Source organism: Meriones unguiculatus, chromosome 8 (genome assembly GCF_030254825.1).
Source record: "Meriones unguiculatus strain TT.TT164.6M chromosome 8, Bangor_MerUng_6.1, whole genome shotgun sequence".
Taxonomy (NCBI): domain Eukaryota; kingdom Metazoa; phylum Chordata; class Mammalia; order Rodentia; family Muridae; genus Meriones; species Meriones unguiculatus.
Genome location: NC_083356.1, coordinates 20,965,074 through 20,983,534, shown reverse-complemented (window position 1 = coordinate 20,983,534; position 18,461 = coordinate 20,965,074). Strand labels below are relative to the sequence as shown.

General features: G+C 46.2%; 1 protein-coding gene and 1 long non-coding RNA gene across 2 annotated transcripts in view; one reads left to right on the top strand and one right to left on the bottom strand.

Annotated features, from left to right (window-relative positions):
- Grap2 (GRB2 related adaptor protein 2) overlaps positions 1-18,461 on the top strand; it is a 73,338-nt gene that overhangs the window by 18,931 nt on the left and 35,946 nt on the right. The gene's annotated exons all lie outside the window — the stretch shown is intronic.
- On the bottom strand, positions 5,026-9,066 carry LOC132655794 (uncharacterized). The gene is made up of 3 exons (XR_009593643.1): positions 8,386-9,066; positions 7,758-7,915; positions 5,026-5,953 (listed from the first exon to the last, which is right to left on the bottom strand). It is a non-coding gene; the product is annotated as an uncharacterized LOC132655794 (long non-coding RNA).

The window sequence follows — 18,461 nt, the reverse complement described above, 5'->3', positions numbered from 1 at the left end:
GTTAAGAGTACAGTGTGCACCACCACACACACACAGTTTATGTGCTGTTAGGGATCAAACCTAAGACTTCAGGCCTGCCAGGCAAGCCTCCCCGCTTCTGAGCTACATCCCCGCCCAGAAGCATTTTATTTCCTGAGTGGAAAGCGACTTCACGCTACCATCTCGGCTGTGACAGAATTTGCTGCTAAGTTTGGAATCAACCACAACCCTTAGGAAACCTTTTGTGAATAATAACAAATGATAATAATGAAGCTTTGCTGGGGTGCCCAAAAGTTATCTTTCCGAGTTCAGTGCAGGGCACGCTGATGCCCCGACTAGGCTCTGAGTAATTGGCACCTTTGGGAAAGAGCCTGCCTGGTTGCCATTCACCTTGTTTGTTGGTTTAGAATGTGTTTTAACGCGCAGAGTTGTACTATATAAACAATAATTTTTCATTATTATAATAACATTTTCCCATAATTGCAAAAATATTTCTGACCTGAATTTATTCTTGTCATGGCCGTGTGAGCAAGCACAGTCTTGTTTGCCTGTGAAATATATTAATATATTAATTAGCTTCCCAGTGCTGCCCAAACAAGGAACAGGAAAGATTTATCTAAATCACGAAAACTGAAATGAAGCCAACGCTTTATTAATTATAGTTTAGGGACAGCCTCAGAATTTAAGTAGCACAGAGAATTTCAGACCTAACTTTTGAAAGGAGATAACAGAAAATACCACTCAATTAACAAAACACTTATTTATTATCTAGCATGGAAAAATTCTAGAAGGTCAAAAAGGCTGAGACATAAAATTGGCCAATTTCATTTTATGGTCATAGTTAAAAGGCAATAAAAGGCAAGGTCATATAAGTGTTTTGATTTAGTGTCAATTAACCTCAATGTATTGGGTTGAGCTGTATGAAACTGATAAAATCTGACTAATTTTTAATCCCCCCTCAAAAGTGTCCATTTGCTCAGATTCGACCTTACACAAAGGTACTTTTGGCATACTGTCCCAGTTCCTAAAATATAATGCTCTTTTCATTTTCTTTATACATCTTTATACTAAATGGTTCATCATTATTGGTTAAAGCCGCCATTGTAAGAACGGACGCTTCGAGGGTGACCACAGGTCAGGGATTTGGCTCTTGATTCTTTTTATAGTTAGTCGGTACTGAGTCACTAATAGCACACACTTTGAAGTTTTAAAGTTTCTGATTACATTAGACCCATCTCTTGATTCTCTCTCTTATTGCCCCTACTACATTCTATGTGACATTCCTAGCTTAACTCGCCAATGGCATTTCTGTTGACTGTCACGCCTAACCTTCACCTCCCGTCCTCCACAGCGCAGAGATGCTTCCATCTCTCCTCCTGAAATGCCTCTCTTCTAAGGTGAAGCCATGAATTCCACCAAATGCACCCTCTCTGTCTCATCAGCGTTTACCATTGTCCTAAGTAGCAAGCATCTGCTTCTAATAGGCTTGAGGATACTCCCCCTAGCAAATATTAAATTACCTCATTAAAGATGTAGCCAGCCAGCTGATGCCAGCTACTGCAGCAGCTGGGCAAGAAATAGTAAATAGTGAATTTAGAAAAACAAAACAAAACAAAAACAAAAACAAAAACAAAAACAAAAACGCATTGAGTGCTAAAGAGGGCAGGGTATGGGAGATACAGGGTAATGGGCTATGGCGTCTGCAGGTGGGAGAAGTCTTTCGCCAGTCAGGACGAGCCTCTTTTGCATCATTTCCTGGCACGTAATCTCTTTGCCATGTGAAGGGCAACAGTCCACATTAGCTGCTGATGCTTCTCGAAGGTTAGCATAAGTTGAGTTCCTAATTCCTCATTACATAATTTCTGGCATGCAAATAAGAGCTATGCAAATAATGGCCATGCAAATAAGGGCAGACCCTGTTGATTAAAGTTAAGTTCTGTTTGTGAACTTGGATCACTAGTTCTGTGGTGTCAGGGTCTCAATTCCCTGGCTGTCGGTTTAGGAATGCCGAACACCACGCTTATGAAAATACCCTAATGGAGGACGAGATCTTCTTTTTTTCCCCCAAGCTCTTATTAACTGTCTACCCTTCACAATATGTACATTGATATAAATACCGGTTTAATGCTGTCTGCCAGATACCACCCAGACCCATTCCAGGCACTGATCTACTTAATCTTACCCTATGGAATAGTGCCATTATCACCTCTGCGAAAGGGAAGAAAACAGCCATGGGTTGATGCACACCCCGCTCTTTAATCCCTGCACTCTGGGAGGCAGAGGCAAGCAGATCTCTGTAAACCGAGGACAACTTGAGCTACATAACGAGAATCTGTTGAGAGAGAGAGAGAAGACAGAAAGACAGATAGACAAAACTGAGGCCAGAAAAATTATGTGACCTCTTAAAACTCAAGACCTAAACAGGGTGTCGATAACCCAACTATCCTGGGAGCTAGTGTTAAAAAGTCAATGTTTTCCCTGGACTTTGGGGTACAAGTGCATGTAAATTAGCTTTGCCTTCTGTTGTACCAATGAGGCTCCATCAAAGGACCCTTGCTCCAGGGACACTGTGTTGTTTTTTTTTTTCCCAAGAAGACCCACTTGCTGCTGCACCCCCAGCACACACAAAGGACAGCCTGTAATCTTCCTGCTAAGTCCCATCTAACCCTACAAGCTACCATCACCCTGCTGAGGTCCAGATCCTATCAAGAAAGCTATCTCCACTCTTCCAACGTGCAAGTGCTGAGGATGTGACTTGATTCGAAGAAACTGTGCAGAAGTTATCAGTCAACCCGAGAAGTCGGGTGACTCATTCGCCCCCTTCTTGAGGGGCTCCTGTGGGCTGCCACAGTTCTCCTGAATTGGCCCCAGGCCTCTGCAGCCCGGTGCAGCCCAGCGCCCCACCACTCTGGCTCCCCTCCCAGCTGATGCCTGCTTACTTTTTGGCACAGACTGTGGAGTTGCCTCGAAGTTGCATGAGGAGCTGCCCCTGCTCTGTAGCACTACGACCCGGCTGTGCACATCCCTGAGGCAGGCTTGTAACAGGGAAGAAAATGCTGGTTTTCTGGCCCCTTACAGTAAGTGCCATCATGCTGGGGGTAAAGTCAGAGCAACTAAATCGGACTGGATCGATGTCAAGTCTTATAAATACACACACACACACACATACGTGGGCACTGTAACATATAGGCCCTGACAGCCCAGAGCAAAAACGAGAAAGCGACGTCTGTCTCATTCTCAGAATGAGAACTGGTAGGCCCAGTTCTCCAGGATAAAGAACGGGGAAATGAGCAGGGGACCATAGTGGAGGGAGCACAGCACAGGCTCCTGCAGGCTCAGCTTCTCAGAAGGCTGAGGCAGGAGGACCGCACAAGCCCAGGAGTTTGAGGTCAAACTATAAAGATGCCAACTTGAAAAAAATTTTTAAATGGATACACTTAACTTTTCTACACACAGAGAGAGAGGCAGAAAGAGAAAAAAACAATGAGTACCAGAAAAAAAGGAAGTTACGTACCAATGACAGGCTCTTGCTATAGCCGAGGATTTCCTTGTTTAAATTTAATCTAAGCTTATGGTGTTTGCTCAGGATCTCAGCATTCAAGAGACTTGAGGCAGCAGCATCTTGAGTCCAAGGCTAACCTGGGCTTCACCGCAGGTTTGAGGTCATCCTGGGCTATATGGTGAGATACTAACTCAAAACAAGAACAAAGAGAAAAAGCGAGGGAAGGTGGGTGACTTAAAATTGCCCCGTGGACTTCCTGAGATTTCTGGAGCTTAACCTCAGGCTCCTGTCAGTGGAAGCTTGACCTCCATTTCAGCCTCTAGCAAGGCAGGGAGGAAGAGCAAAGACACAGGGCCAGGCAAATGGGGTTGCCAGTTCCCTGGTTACAACTTGTGAGTTACTTCACCATCCTGGGCTTCCACCCTTCACCTATAAAATGGCAATAATAAAATAGGAAGAGCTGGCGTGGGTTCGCTGAGAGATCAGATAATATCTCTGTTATTAAAGAAGAATGCTATTTACTTAGCCATTTGTTTATGTGTGTGTGTTTAGGTCTCTTTGTATCTGTGTGTCACGGGGCACACGTGGAGGTCAGAGGTCAGAGGACAGCTCGCAGGAATCACTCTCCTTCCACTGTGTAAGGCTTGGGGATCGAACTCGGGTCGTCAGGCTTGGCTGCAAGTGCCTTTACCCACTGAGCCATCTCACTGGCCCTATTTGTTTATTTTTCTTACAACTTAAGGTATGTTATTTTTGTGTGTGTATACGCATGCGCACACATACAGAGGACAACCTGTGGGAGCTGGTTCTCTCCTTTCACCATGAGAGTCCCAGGGATCAAACTCAGGTCGTCAGACTTGGTGGCAGGTAGCTTTGCCAGTGGGCTGACAGTCTTGCTGGCCCTGTGTGAGTAACTCATAATAGTAAGCTGAAATGGGCTACGGACCTGATGGAGGGACCCTGCTGGCTGAGGTTACAGTTCTTGCCTGGACCAGCTAGCCATTACTACTAGCCAAAGGTTGAACTCCCTCCCCTCGGCGGGGTCACCTGCACTCTGCCTGACTTCATCTGCAGAGTGTCTTTAGACACAGACTCCCCTAACACAACACTTGATGTAAGGCCTCTGACACAGCTCCCCCCCCCCCCAGCTCTCCCCTCCCAGCGCCTCTATGTTAATTAGGTACTGAGATTCTATTCTTATGATAAGAGCGTGCTGTATAATGCAAATGAAGCATCCTTGCAGTGCCTAGTTCCAACCAATTACGTACCCCTATCCTTGGAGCCTCCCCAGCCACTCCCCAAGGGGTTTACAACCTTCGTTCTCTGGAATTAAAGCTGAGCTAGCCTTCAGCCGGTGTGTGATCCCTGTATGGTTCTCTCAGGCTGTTCCAGACATGCTTCTCGTCTCCGGCCCCTCCTGACTTCCTGGGCTGCTGTGAAGCAGGACCCAGGCAGGAGGAGAACCAACTAGGACCCAATAGAAAACCAGTGAGGGTTTTTTTTTTTATTTTTTATTTTATTTTTAATTTGCATTTTGCAGGCACTTCAGCTTTGGCCTTCTCTTTGTCTTCATGGAAAGACTTAGCCATCCTTGGAGCACAATCTTCCCTTTCATTAAGAACTATTATTAAGTTGTTTTTTTTTTTCAAGTTTCTCTTCTGCAGGAAATGATCCAGATTACTTAATGGGTCTGTTTTACATGCTCTAATCATTTATTTGAACTTCCCAACCGTCTTCAGCTGCAGAGCACACAGAAACATTGTCAAGGAAAATGTGGTCTTGAAATATTTTATCATCTGCATCCGATTAGCATTAGCGCAAATGTCTAAAACTCGCTGCTCTGAAGAGCACAGTTGTACTCTTTGTTGTGCTGGCCACTGCTGTATTGTCAAAGCCACTGATTCACACATGTGCAGGTCACTGGCCAAACCAGAAGAGACCATGGGTGACACACTCATTCAACAGTTTATTGAGCACCTGCTGTGTGCCAGACTGTTCTTATGCCCTCAGGCCACAAATAAGCTACTCTCCATGCAGAGGTGCTCATGAGGGAGCCCCTTGTAAGGGAGACACTCAAATAAGCTGAGCATTGCAAGGGCCTGTCTATTAGGCCACTCATGAAGTGGGAAGGATTCTCTCCGGCCAAAGGGAGTGTGGATTAAGCGCTCTTAAGCAGGGAAGTGACAACTGAGTGGCATTAAGGATGGAAAGAACTAAGGAAAAAGAGGAGAGTGTTGGAGAGAGCAAAGCCTGTGGTCGATTTGTATGATTTATAAAGGCCTATGTGTCCTTCTATGGCTGGCTCTGATACGACTGGGGCCTGGGGTCTAGGAAGAAAGCAGGAACACACCCTGTTCAGGTCAGCTGCAACCAGGTCAAGGAACATAAGCTTCATTCTTCAGGCACATAGCTACAGAAGCCTGGGGTCACAGAGCCACGGCTTGAGGAGGTGTGTGCTTTACACAAGGCACTCTGGAAGTAACAAAGAGGGAAATGTCACAGAAGAGAAGTGGGAAGTCAGATGGAGAGAGACAACAGAAAATAATTGATTTAAAGTATTTTAAAGTTGGGCATGCTGACGTAGTACTTTAATCCCAGCTCTCAAAAAGCAGAGGCAGGTAGATCTCTACAAGTTCAAGTCCAGCCTAGTCTAGAGTCCAGGTCAGCTGAGGCTACACAGAGAGACCCTGTCTCAAAACAAACAGGTATATCAAAAGACAGTCCTAAGTCTAGGGGTATAGTCAGTGGCACAGTGTCCCCCCCAGAATGCACAGATACACTAAGCCTTTGTTTCCAACCCCTGAACAGAGGTTGGGGATAGGGGACAAATGACATCACACTAGCTGCTAGAGTCCCAGAAGGCTGAGGCAGGAAGATAGAGTTTAGTAACAGTTTGGGCTTCTCAGTGAGTTCCAAGCCAAAGAGAGACCCTGTCTCAAAATACAAGGTGGATGGGCACCTGAGAAAGGTAAGGCTGACCTCAGCCTTGAAACAAACACACACAGAGACAAAATAAATAAGACAGTGTTTAGGGAGCTATTAGAATTGAGTGGCAGAGTTGGGTGACAGGAAAAAAAAAGGACAGAAGAATCTGGAAGGAATTTCAGACTTCCAGTGTTCATGATCCTGCCATACAGTGCCACGAGGGCAAATAAAGAAGAGCTGGCAAAAGCCCATCTCCTTAGAGAGGCGCTCAAAGACACAGCTCATGCAGGCAGCCAGGATGCATGCAAAGAGTAGGCTGTGTATTTCTTACTATCCATTCCTTTCCAATACCCTTCACTATATGTGACATATATGAGCTGAGATAATCATATGCAGCTATTTTAATTTCCTGGGGTTATGTTTTCAAATGCAGTAAGATGTTAGCAGTACCTCAATTGTCTAAGTCTGGCATGGGATTTCTGATGTAATCACAAACTCACACACACACACACTCTCCAGCACAAGCTTCTTGAGGTCAGTGACTTTGTTCTTTTTTCTTTATTTTCTGTGCCATGGTGTTTTATGTGCATGTATGCCTGCATGACAGTGCTGGCTCCCCTGGAACTGGAGTTATAGACAGTTGTGGGCTGCTTTGTGAGTGCTGGGACTTGAACCCGGGTCCCCTGGAAGAGCAACTGGTGCTCTTAACTGCTGAGCCATCTCTCCAGCCCCGACTTTGTTCTAATACCTAGAACCATAGAGGTGTTGGGGGGAGGGATGTTGTTTTTGTTTTTTAAGACAAGATCTCAAGATGAAGATGTAGCTCTGTTGATAAGATGCTTGCCTAGCATACACAAAGCCCTGGGTTTGATTCCCTACACAACATAAAACAAGGCATGATGGTAAACGTCCATAACCCCACTCAAGATGTAGATGCTTGGAGGTTTATGGTCATTCTTGACTACATAAAAAGTTTGAGGCCAGGAGAGATAGAGAGATGGCTCCTGCTCTTCCAGAGGTCCTGAGTTCAATTCCCAGCAACCACATGGTGGCTTGCAATCATCTATAATGGCATCTGATGCCCTCTTCTGGCATGCAGGTGTGCATGCAAATAGAGCATTCATATGCATGAAAATACATGCATAAATAAATCTATTTTTAAAAAGAAAGAAAGTTTAAGGACAACCTAGGCAACAGAAGACCATATCTCAAAAAAAAAAAAAAAAAAAGTAAAGAGAAAGAAAGTAAAAAAGAAAGAAAGAGAAGGTTTTGTTTGGTAGCCCAGGTTTGTCTCAAACTTTCCACCCCGGTTCTGCCTCCCAAGTACTAAATCACATATATGGTGCCATACCTGGGTCTGCACCCATCCAGGTTTGACTTCTGATGGAGAATCAATAGCTATTGTTGGATGAATTGATTTCCACGGGATTGGAAAGGAACGGTCATTTGTCTCATCCACGAGGGAAGACAACAGAGAAGCAACAGCAACAAACATGAAAGCGGTTACACCTGCACACACCACAAGTGGAAATGAAGTAGTGAGCCATTTTCCCTCCCCCAAGCTCTCCTGGGAAAATCCCAGATGCCGCCTCAGATGGTGGCTTTAGCTGTCCAGTTAGAAATTCCACACAGTTGCGTGCCTTTGCAGAACTGGCTTCCTTAAATGCCTTTGGAGCCGTGAGGAAGTGCTGCTTTTCCTTATTGATTTTATGCCAGTTTCTCCTTGTGAAAAAGCCCGTGTGCTGCTCACTGGCACATGTGCCCCGAGAGCCAGAAATTAAGTCGCTCATGTTTCTCTCTAGACACGTGCTACGAAACCATTTCTACTTTCAGGCTGTTCGATCATCCCTCCCTTTAAACTTAGCAGCGTGACTGTTCCCCCCACGGCAGGCTGCACGTATGCTCCTTTTGATCTGTGAAAGAGCTCGTCCCTGGGCGGACTTGAAGCTGCCCAGATACACATGTAAAATACTGTTTACCGGTCGTGGGAGGAACGCCTCGTGTTGCCATTACTCCAGAATGGTCGCACCCAGCCACACTCTCTCAAAGATTTCTTATTCTCCAAGAGGAAAACGAGAAGTCTGGGCTGCAGCTCTGGAATACTAAGAAGGTGAAACCTGTCACACTATAAACAAGTTCAGTGTCACCTGTTCACCTCAGATAAGATACTGGGGGGGGGAGGATGATGGAAAGGGGTGGGGCTTGGTCCCTGCCCTCTAGGGCTTACAAGTTAGGGGAAGAGACAAAACACAACCTCCAAAGTAGGGTGAACAGATAAGGTCAGTAAATGCAGGTCAGGGTCTGACAGCAGTCGTAAAGGACGTGGCCTTTAATCGGAGTCAGACCTTTACTGGAGCCACCGAGTGAGACAGGGCAGGACAGAGGGAACGTTCATGAACACTAACCCAACTAACTGAGTAAGGGGTAAACTGGGTGTGACTGCAAAGGCCACCATAAGGACCTTGAATGTAGCTCTATGTGTAAATTGAACTTCTAAGTAGAGTGGGGTGCGAGTTGAGCAATGCTGTCAGCCGTGGCTCTCAACCTCCCTCGTGCTGCGATCCTTTACTATGGTTCTTCGTGCTGGGTTGAGCCCCAACCATAAACTTATTTTCATTGCTCCTTCGTAACTGTAATTCTGCTGCTGTTGTGAGTTGTAACGTGACTGTTTTTCTCTGATGGTCTTAAGTGAACCACCACTTTAGAGAAAGCAAATCTAACAGGATTTAGCTATAGGAGTTAACTTCAGACCATGGCCCAGGCCCCAGCAGTGGGGTATCACCATCATTTAGTACATTCCTGTGAATACGCCTTAAGGATTCACATAGGCTGTGCTTTGAAGTACCTACCTGAGCTGGCTGGCAGCTCAGTCAGTAGGACCTGAGTTTCATCCCTAAAGCTCCATAAAAGTGCTGGGCATAGTGCTGTGTGGGGGAGACAAGAGGGTCTCTGGCAGTCAAACTGGTCTACTTGGTAAGCCCCAGACCAGTGAGAAAACCTGTCTCAAAAACAACAACAAAAAAAAAGCACGAATGAACACACAAAGACAAGCGCACATACTCAGCGCACACACATACATGCACACACAAGTATTTATCTGCCTCTTCACTGTCAGGCTTGCGGAGATGCTTCACTGTGTCCTGCTGGGGACCAACCTCTCTTGTTGGAGTTCTAACCCGTCTGCATAGGGTCTTGTCACCGCGTCTCTGTTGTTGTTTAGGACTGGCTTTGAACTCCTGATCCTCCTGCCTCTACTTCCCAAGTGCTGTGTAATTTTGTTTTTTTTTATTTTAAGATAGGGTCCCACCGTGTAGCCCAAGCTAGTGTTTAACTCGGAATCGTTCTGCCTCAGCCTCCTAAGTGCTAGAATTCAAAGCGCGCGCCCCTATGCCCTGCTCCACTCATAATAATAAAATAGCAGTTGCCTATTTATGTATCTGCCTTTCATACCTCAGAGATGAACTCCCTGGGAGGCAGGACCCCTGGGCGTGCGTGACTAAATTCTCAGCATCTAACAGTGCTTAGGTACCTACTAAACATTCAGTGTCTGGTAAGTGAATGAATGAATGAATGAATGAATGATGGTTGTCTGTGCCTCCTTGGCACATTCATTCATTCCATGACTATGTGTTGCATCATTACCTATGATGGGCACTGTGAAGTTGAACAAATGTCAAAATAAACCTATGCACTCAAGTTCCAAATTATGCAAAGCATAAATTATGTATGTGGTGCGTTAACAGGCTCGGAGAGCGAAGCTAGCAGAGCTACAAATACCAGAGCTAGCAAACGCAGTAAAGTGTATGCCAGCTGTCCCTGAAATCTACAAAGACCCAAGAACCAAAAATGACAGTTAGCTCCAGAAGCCCAGTAAAAGGGGGAGGAAAAAAAAAAAAAAAAAGACAAAGACAAAGAACAAAAGAGCCCAGCCAAAGAGGTAGCTCTGGGTTTGTTTTAACCTAAGTGCACCAGCAGGGGGTGGGGAGTGGAGAGGTAGGTAAAAAGGGGGGTAGAGTGGGGAGGAGGGTGGGATAGAGGAGGGGGAAAGGATAGGGGGAAGGGGGAGGAGAGTTCCCTCAGACTGGCTCTTAGGAACTGTTTGGAAAATGCGCTGATTGCCATGCAGGAGTCGGGGATTGCTTTTCATTCCACTGGAAACTGTTGATGGGGACTGCATCAGCGGGCCCCCTCGGTGCTCTGCCTGGTAGAGAGTCAGCAGGTTCAACCGAGCAGTTCTGGAGCCCTGATCACTGCCAATTAGGGTGGCATTGTCTGGCTGACATAATCAAGTGAGTATAAATATATTTATCGTGATTGGAATGGGGAAGGGAGAGTGCAGAAAGATTGAGGCAGAGACTGCCACCCTGTGCTGGCCCCAGATGGGATCAAGCCCAGGGTGTCAGCAAAGGTGGACATTGGCTTTCAGAGGCAGAGGCACAAGGAGAATTCAGGACAAATGCCACCCCCCGCCCCCAAGAAGGGACCTTTTTTTCTCCTTGTTTTTTTTTTCTTTTTTCCTCCTTACTCCCCCCACCCTGCCTCCCTTCCTCTTTTTCTCTCTCTCTCTCCCTCTCCTGTGAAAGCTGAAAAAAGAAGAGAAAGCAGCCGCCAAACTGAACACATTTTCATTCTGTCCTGTCTGCCGCAATGCTTGCTTAGCACTTGGGGGGCATGGCCGCAGGAAGCCCCACCCTCTCTGCCGCCACATGGCCTTGGGCTCCTGGCATTGCCTGAAGACTTCCATTGCTGTGGGGGCTTCTGTGAGAATGCCTCTGATGTGCCTCAGAGCCGGGGTTGAAAGCCCCTGGTAAAAACAGTCCCCCGCAGTAGTCTAGATTCAGGAGGGATTTCCAGAATTTAAACGGCTCATGAAAGGAGGCTCCTTTCTGTCACATCTGGCGGTGTTTCTGTCAGCCTGGAGAGTGGGTTCTGGATAGGCCACTGCACACATCTCAAAGTAGGGGCTGTGTCTCCTCCTCTCAACAAACATATGGGGTCAGATGTGAATGCCCCAGCTACATTGCTTGGAAGGACAGCAGGAACAGAGCCATATGCTGAGGTGGATCAAAGTCGACATTTTTTTTCTCTCACACTTTGATTTCAGCTGTTTTCTTTACCTTTGCCGCATGCACACTGTTCTTTCTCACCCTTTGATGGCTGACATCTCTCTGCGGAGTAAGGAGACCCCAGGCTTCAGGCCTGTCACATTTGGCCTGGAGTTTGTCCTCCTAACTGCAAATTGCTCTCAGGCCTCCTTTTCTGAAGCTGTTGACTCTGTGTGAGGACGTCAAGGAAAAAGTGCAGGCACACGAAATAAATTGGTCCAGTTGGCAGAGTGCTTGTCCATGTTGACGCAAAAACCACAGCTTTCGTCTTAAAGGAAGCAAGAGATGGTTTAATCTGGAGCCATTTTGAGGGACCGTGGCCTGGAAACACTGACAGGATACCTCAAATTCCACGTTCCAGTTTGGAAGCAGTTCCATGAAGTCTTACAGTTTTATAGAACAAAGAAAGTCATAAATCAAGGCAGAATTAAAATACATTGGTGGGTACACCGGAGAGGCAGGGACAGAGACATGGGGGAAGCTTTTCTATAGGCCCAAACTGCTAGCTTGGCTTTGGGGTCGGTGGAAGCTAACAGTCTTCTGAGTTGATAGGCTCTAAAAGGATTTTTATATATTAGTCACAAGATGTTAGTTCTGACGCAGAGGTAGCCAAGGAATGGCTATTGCAAAGGTCTCTGGCCCAGGGTAAGGTAATTAGCCGCTGGGCCTGCAACATTCCAACCTCTCTACAGTGCTGAGGTGCTAAAGCAACCATTCAGTATCTGCGGGCACAGCTTCTTTCCAGGAGTTCTCGCTCAGCCCTAGCATCCACAGAGCCCTGAATTTGATCCCCAGCACCGCATAAGCCAGGCGTGGGGGGTGCATACCTGTAATCCTAACACTTGAGAAGTGGAGGCAGGAGGATCAGAAGTTCAGAATCATTCTCCACTACACATCAAGTAGAGGCCAGGGGTACATGAAATACTGTCTCGAAAACAAATAAGCGACCAATAAATAAATAAATAAATAGCCTTCTTTAGGGGCTGGACAGATGACTCAGGGACACTTGTTATGCTTGCCAGAGACCCAGGGTTTGTTCCTGATGCCTGCATCAAACAGCTCACAACTGTCTGTAACTCCAGCTTTAGGGAGTCCAATACTCTCTTCTGGCTTCTGGGGGCAGCAGCACACATATGGTGCGCACACACACACATACATGTAAAAAATTAAGATAAAAACTTAAAACCCACGTTCAATCAATCAAGAGCTTGAGAAGCAGGCCAACCCCTCTCCCCAAGCTGTCAAAAATAATGTTCCATTTACTTTTCAAACCTTAACAGGCAAAATACCTGGTTTGTTTGTTTCTTATTTTTTGTTTTCTACTTCTTGCCAGATATATTAGCTCTTGAGAACCAGAACCCATTTGTCTCCAAGGGAGAAAGAAATTCATTCTATATTTACCCGTTTGCAAATTACCACTTAAAGCTGAAACACAGGGAACTCTCTCCCTCCATTAACAATGGGTTATTTGCCTTGGCTGAACCCTGGTGGATGAACAGCCACCATTACCAACAAGCCAGCGACATTTTCTGTGATGGCGTGTCTATTTCCTAGAAGCAAAGAGACTTCTGGGTACTGGCTGTGTCTGTTTCTACTTTTGCGAAATGTGCCTGTCTGGAAATCAGTCTGATTCTATCCCTGGCATTTATGGAGGGCCTGCTGCGTTGGGGAGCTCTACATCCCTCTGAAATTTTCTCTACTTATAAGTTAGATGGAGTCAGCAGTAAGAATGCTGGCTTCCTTCTAACCTGCTAGCTCTCTGCTGTGTAGGCAATGGCTGGAACTACCCATCACCAAAGAGATGTCCTAACAGGAGCTTGGGTTTGAAGTTGGCAAGACCTGGGTTGGTAGGCAGTGTGACCAGAAACACTGCCTCCTTTTTCTGATCCTTGTGTTCTAACCATGACACAGATGTGAACCATAGAGCAACCTGTGTGCCTTCATCATCCTCCCTGACAAGAAGAAAGCCAAGTGAACAGTGAGGTGCTTGGTCTGATCATAGAATGTTGGTGCAGATTACATGTGGTCCCAGGAAAGAAAACCTTCTGAAAACACCACACTCTTGACCCTTGAGCCTTACAGGTTATATACCACTTTGGTTCTTTTTACTCACGATACTTCTGGCTATTAGGAACAAATGAGTAGGTAGAGACACGGAGCTGATGACATAGGCTGGTTTCTGCCATTGTCTGTAGCACAGAGTTTTCTAGTTTTGATATTGCACTGTGCGCTAAAGATGTCACCACTGGAAGAATCAGATGGAAAAGGACAGGAGTGTTCGTTACTTTTCTCCTGGTAAGAAATAGCTCAGGGGGAGAAGGGTTTGTTTGGGATTGCAGTTCTGGGAATAGAGCCATTTGTGTCCAGAAAGCCACAGCAGTGGAAACACCTTCTAGTTTGCAAGACTGGGCTCAGTTGCCAGTTGACTGGGGAAGCCTTTCCTTTGAACTTCTTGACACGTGCAATTGGGTTCCTTTATCAACATGGCCCACATCTTTGGTTGACTGATCTATCCTTCTGACAAAGCTGTGAGCCCCCCCCCACGCCACCCCCCCCACCCCACCCCACCCCAAGTTCTAGTCCTTTCTGAGTCTCCATGCTCAGCACAGCGCCTGGCAGAGAGTAAAGCTTGAGAGGGGTTGTTGAATGAATGCATGAGGTGTTGAGACAGATGCTCCCGGTGCTAGGGAATGTAGCTTAGTGGGTAGAGCAGTTTCTAGCAAACCAAAGACTCAGGGCTATGATTCCCAGCACCACCTAAAGCAAGGAGGCACCCAAAGTAAGGTGTCTGAAACACCTTAAGAAGACACTCCACAGTCAGGTGTCCCTGCTTGGCTTGGGATATATGTGTAATGCCAACACTCAAGAGGCAGAGGCAGTAGAATAGCAAGTTTGAGGCCAGCCTGAGTACATAGCGAGTTCTGGGGGGGCCAGGGTAATTGTGTGAGACTTCCCCTGAGACAAAACCAAACCAAATAAACAGAGTCCGGAAAGAGTTCCACGAAGCCAAGCCACTGAAAATAACCTGGAAAGAAAAGGCCACTTCACGACATGAAGGGAAAGGTCTGGGCAGGAGGGTCGGTGACAGGATATTTGAAGTGAGAGAATATTAAAAGGAGGACAGAGAGAAAGAGAGAGAGCAGAGAGGACTGTTGGTGGTTTTGTAACTTCCTCTAAGATGGTTTCAGGAAGAAGCGAGGTTCTAGGAAGACACAAATCACATAGGATGTGGTGTCATCAGCCATTCAAAGAGTATTTGTCACCAGGACTACACACATGGGCGACAAAGGCAAATGTCAACCTGGTTGCTACGTGATGGGATTACTAATGATTTTCTAGGGCTGGTGCCCAGGAATTTTGCGCTGTGGTGCAAATGCCGAACAGGAAAGCGTGTGACAAGTTATAGGTATGAGGAAGTGGGTAGTGATTCTGAAATAACGATATGAAATGCCAGAATAATCACAAGGGAAGCCTCAGAATACCGAAGAGTCCTGGAGGATGCATGCTCTGCCCATGATGGAAATAGCTTAGAGAGCCTAACAACTTTGACCCACAAGTATTAAGTACACCAAAATCACCCCAGGGAGAGACATGGCCACCTTAGGAGGTGAGATCTTCTGTGGCTCATAGGAGGCAGGAATACAGACCTCTGCATGCAACCCTCCCCTCACACCTGGGGATGTGGCTCAGTGGCAGACCACGTGCCTAGCTTGCACAGGGGCCCCGAGTTCTGTCCCAAAAATGCAAACAAATATATAAATAAATAAATATTCATAATAAGAATTCTACAGATTTCCTTCCACAGCTGCCAGCTGATTGCGAGCAGTCTGCCCAGGTTTCAAGGGCAGATTTTGTGTAAGGAGAGAATAGCAGGGAAAGTGGAGCCGAGAGGGAGGCAGGAGCAGAGGGCTCATGGCCGTTATTCTCAGCAGGACGACAGTCTACCGCTTAAGAGATTCCTGTGGCGTAGGTAAACATTCGCGATATGCACATACTAATAACTTATTTATCTGAAATTAAAGTTTAATTGGGCACTTTGTGTTTTACCTGGCAACCTGGCTGAAGGAGTTACATTTTCACACTCTTACCTCCTTATTAGGTGCTGAGAAAAGTAAGTATGTTAATGTCTTAAAAGTCCCAATAATTAATGTCCATTAATTATTTGGTGAAGTACCAGGCACTTACCAAATGGTTGAAATAAACATTTTACTTCATTATCCCAAACACTATGACAATGGACTATTAGTTTTTCCTATGTATGTATGTATGTATGTTTTTTGAGACAGGGTTTCTCTGTAGAGCCCTGGCTGTCCTGGACTTGCTCTGTAGCCCAGGCTGACCTCAAACTCACAGAGATCCACCTGCCTCTGCCTCCCAAGTGCTGGGATTAAAGGCATGTGCCACCACTGGCCTCAGGCTTCTTTCCTTCTTTCTTTTCTTTCTTTCTTCCTTCCTTCCTTCCTTCCTTCCTTCCTTCCTTCCTTCCTTCCTTCCTTTCTTTCTTTCTTTCTTTCTTTCTTTCTTTCTTTCTTTCTTTCTTTCTTTCTTTCTTTTGTTTTTGATAGAGTCTTACACTGTAGCCCAAGCTGGCTTGAACTCACGGCAATCCTTCTACCAAAGATTCTCAAATGCTGATATTACAGATGTGAGTCACCATGTCTTGCTTTATCGACATCTTTTTTTTAATTTAATTATTTTTATTAATTACAGTTTATTCACTTTGTATCCCCCCTGTACCTTCCTCCCTCCTCCCCTCCCAATCCCACCCTCCCTCTTCCCCACCCATGTCCCTCTCCCAGTCCACTGATAGAGTAGTCCTCCTCCCCTTCCTTCTGATCCTAGTCTATCAGGTCTCACCAGGAGTGGCTGCATTGCCTTCTTCTGTGGCCTGGGAAGGCTGCTCCCCCCTTGAGGGGAGGTCTTTATTGACATCTTTAAGACAAAGAAACTTCTAGGCTCCGTGGCACACCCTTGTAATCCATGTGTTGAGAAACGAAGTCAGGAGGATTGTGGATTTGAAGTCAGCTCGTACTACACCACAGAAGGCCCTGAAGCTTGGTGTGTTCTGATAACTTTTTTGGGATCACATTACCTGGAGAGTTAGTATGAGAGCTCAGGTTAGTGCAGCATCCTCAAACCAAGGGATAGACACACCAAGTCCCAAAGAAGAATCAGAGAGTGAGGCTACTCAATGTGACAGGGACAGGCCCCAGTAACTCTTAGACCAGGAGTCTTGATATTGGTTTAAAAAAAAAAAAAAAAAAAAAAAAGACATTCTTGTTTGTATGTTTGTTTGTTTGAATTGACTTTTTGAGACAGGATTTCTGTGTTTAACAGTCCTGACTGTCCTGGAACTCACTCTGTAGGACAGGCTGACCTTGAACCCAGAGATCCACCTGCCTCTGCCTTCTGAATGCTGGGATTAAAAGCTGCCAATGTCAATGCCACCACAACCATCACCACCACCCATGGCTAGAGAATGCACTCTTAACTTTAGATAGAGACACCCATGCCAGGACTTTCAGCTGCATTAGTAGAGGGATAGGTAGACTTTAGCCTCACTGCAATCTGAGCCTGGGGCCCTCGTGCAGTAACTGATCCTGCACAGCCATACATGAGGATTTGAGATAAATAGCAGAAAGAGAAAAAAAAAAAATAGCAGAAAGAGGACCAGGCAGAGGCTACTGGGTAGATACGGTGCTTAGAGAACAAGAAGCCACTTTGCCAAGACATGTTTGCTTCAGGTGGTTGGAACTTTGAACTCAATTTTGAGAGACAGGATGGGGGGGGGGTGTCGCTGAAGGCCTGACATGATGAGAGAGGTTTGCGTGGCTAGCAGAGGTCACATGACCATGTGACATTGACAGGTTCTGAATGGGAAAATGATCCTCAGAAAGCACATGTCAGAAAGTGTCAGCGTGCTGAGGGCTGTGCTCCCTCCGGCTGGAAGAATGGAATGTAGGAAGATGAAAGGCTAGGCAACTTCTCTGTCCCAAGAATGACAAACACAATAGTTTTCTAAGGAGCAGAAGGACAGGGAAACAAAACAGGGCAGTGAGAGAAGAGCTGAGAAAGCAGATCAGCATCTGCAGCTCAGTATCTCCTCAAGAATGGCCTTGAAGAAACTGGCCCGAAGACAGTGTACTTCCTCCAGGCAGGGGTGCCACTGGCATATCCAGAAAGGGTCCTAGGCATGATCTGCTCAGACTTTGGATGGCATTTGTCACAAGATTCTAGAGGACAAAATAAAGACAGGCTTGCAAATGCTTTATCTGGGGAACACGGAGGACGAGGCGGCAGATAGTAGGCTTCTCCAACATGCACCCTGGGTTCCATTCTCAGCACCATGTAGACATGAGGTCTTGGGTGTGGTCCACGAGAGCACAGCCCACAGAATCATCAAAGCAGGGCTCACAGGGGCTCAGAGAGACTGGAGGGACAGTCACGGAGCCTGTATGGGTCTGAGCTAGGTCCTCTGCATACACATTATGGTTGCGTAGCTTGTTGTTCTTGTGGGATTCCTAACCGTCCGAGTGGGGCTGTCTCTACTCTTTTGCCTGCTCTTGGGACCCTTTTCCTCCTACTGTGCTGCCTCGTCCAGCCTTTATATGAGGGTCTGTGCCTACTCTTATTGGAATGTGTTATGCCATGTTCTGCTGAGATCCCTGGGAGGCCTGTTCTTTTCTGAAGGGAAGCAGAAAGGCAAAGATAACTCTGGGGGAAAGAGGAGGACTGGGAGGACTGGGGGAGGAGACACTGTGGTCAGGATATAATATATGAGCGAGTAACTTTTTAATTTTAAAAAATAACTTAAAAAAATCAGGTGTGGTAGCACATACCTCTAATGCTGGCACTCAAGTGATAGAGACAGGAAGATCAGAAGTTCAAGGTTATCCTTGACTACATCATCAGTTTGGGCTTCCTGAGATCCTGTTAAGAAAGGAAGAGAG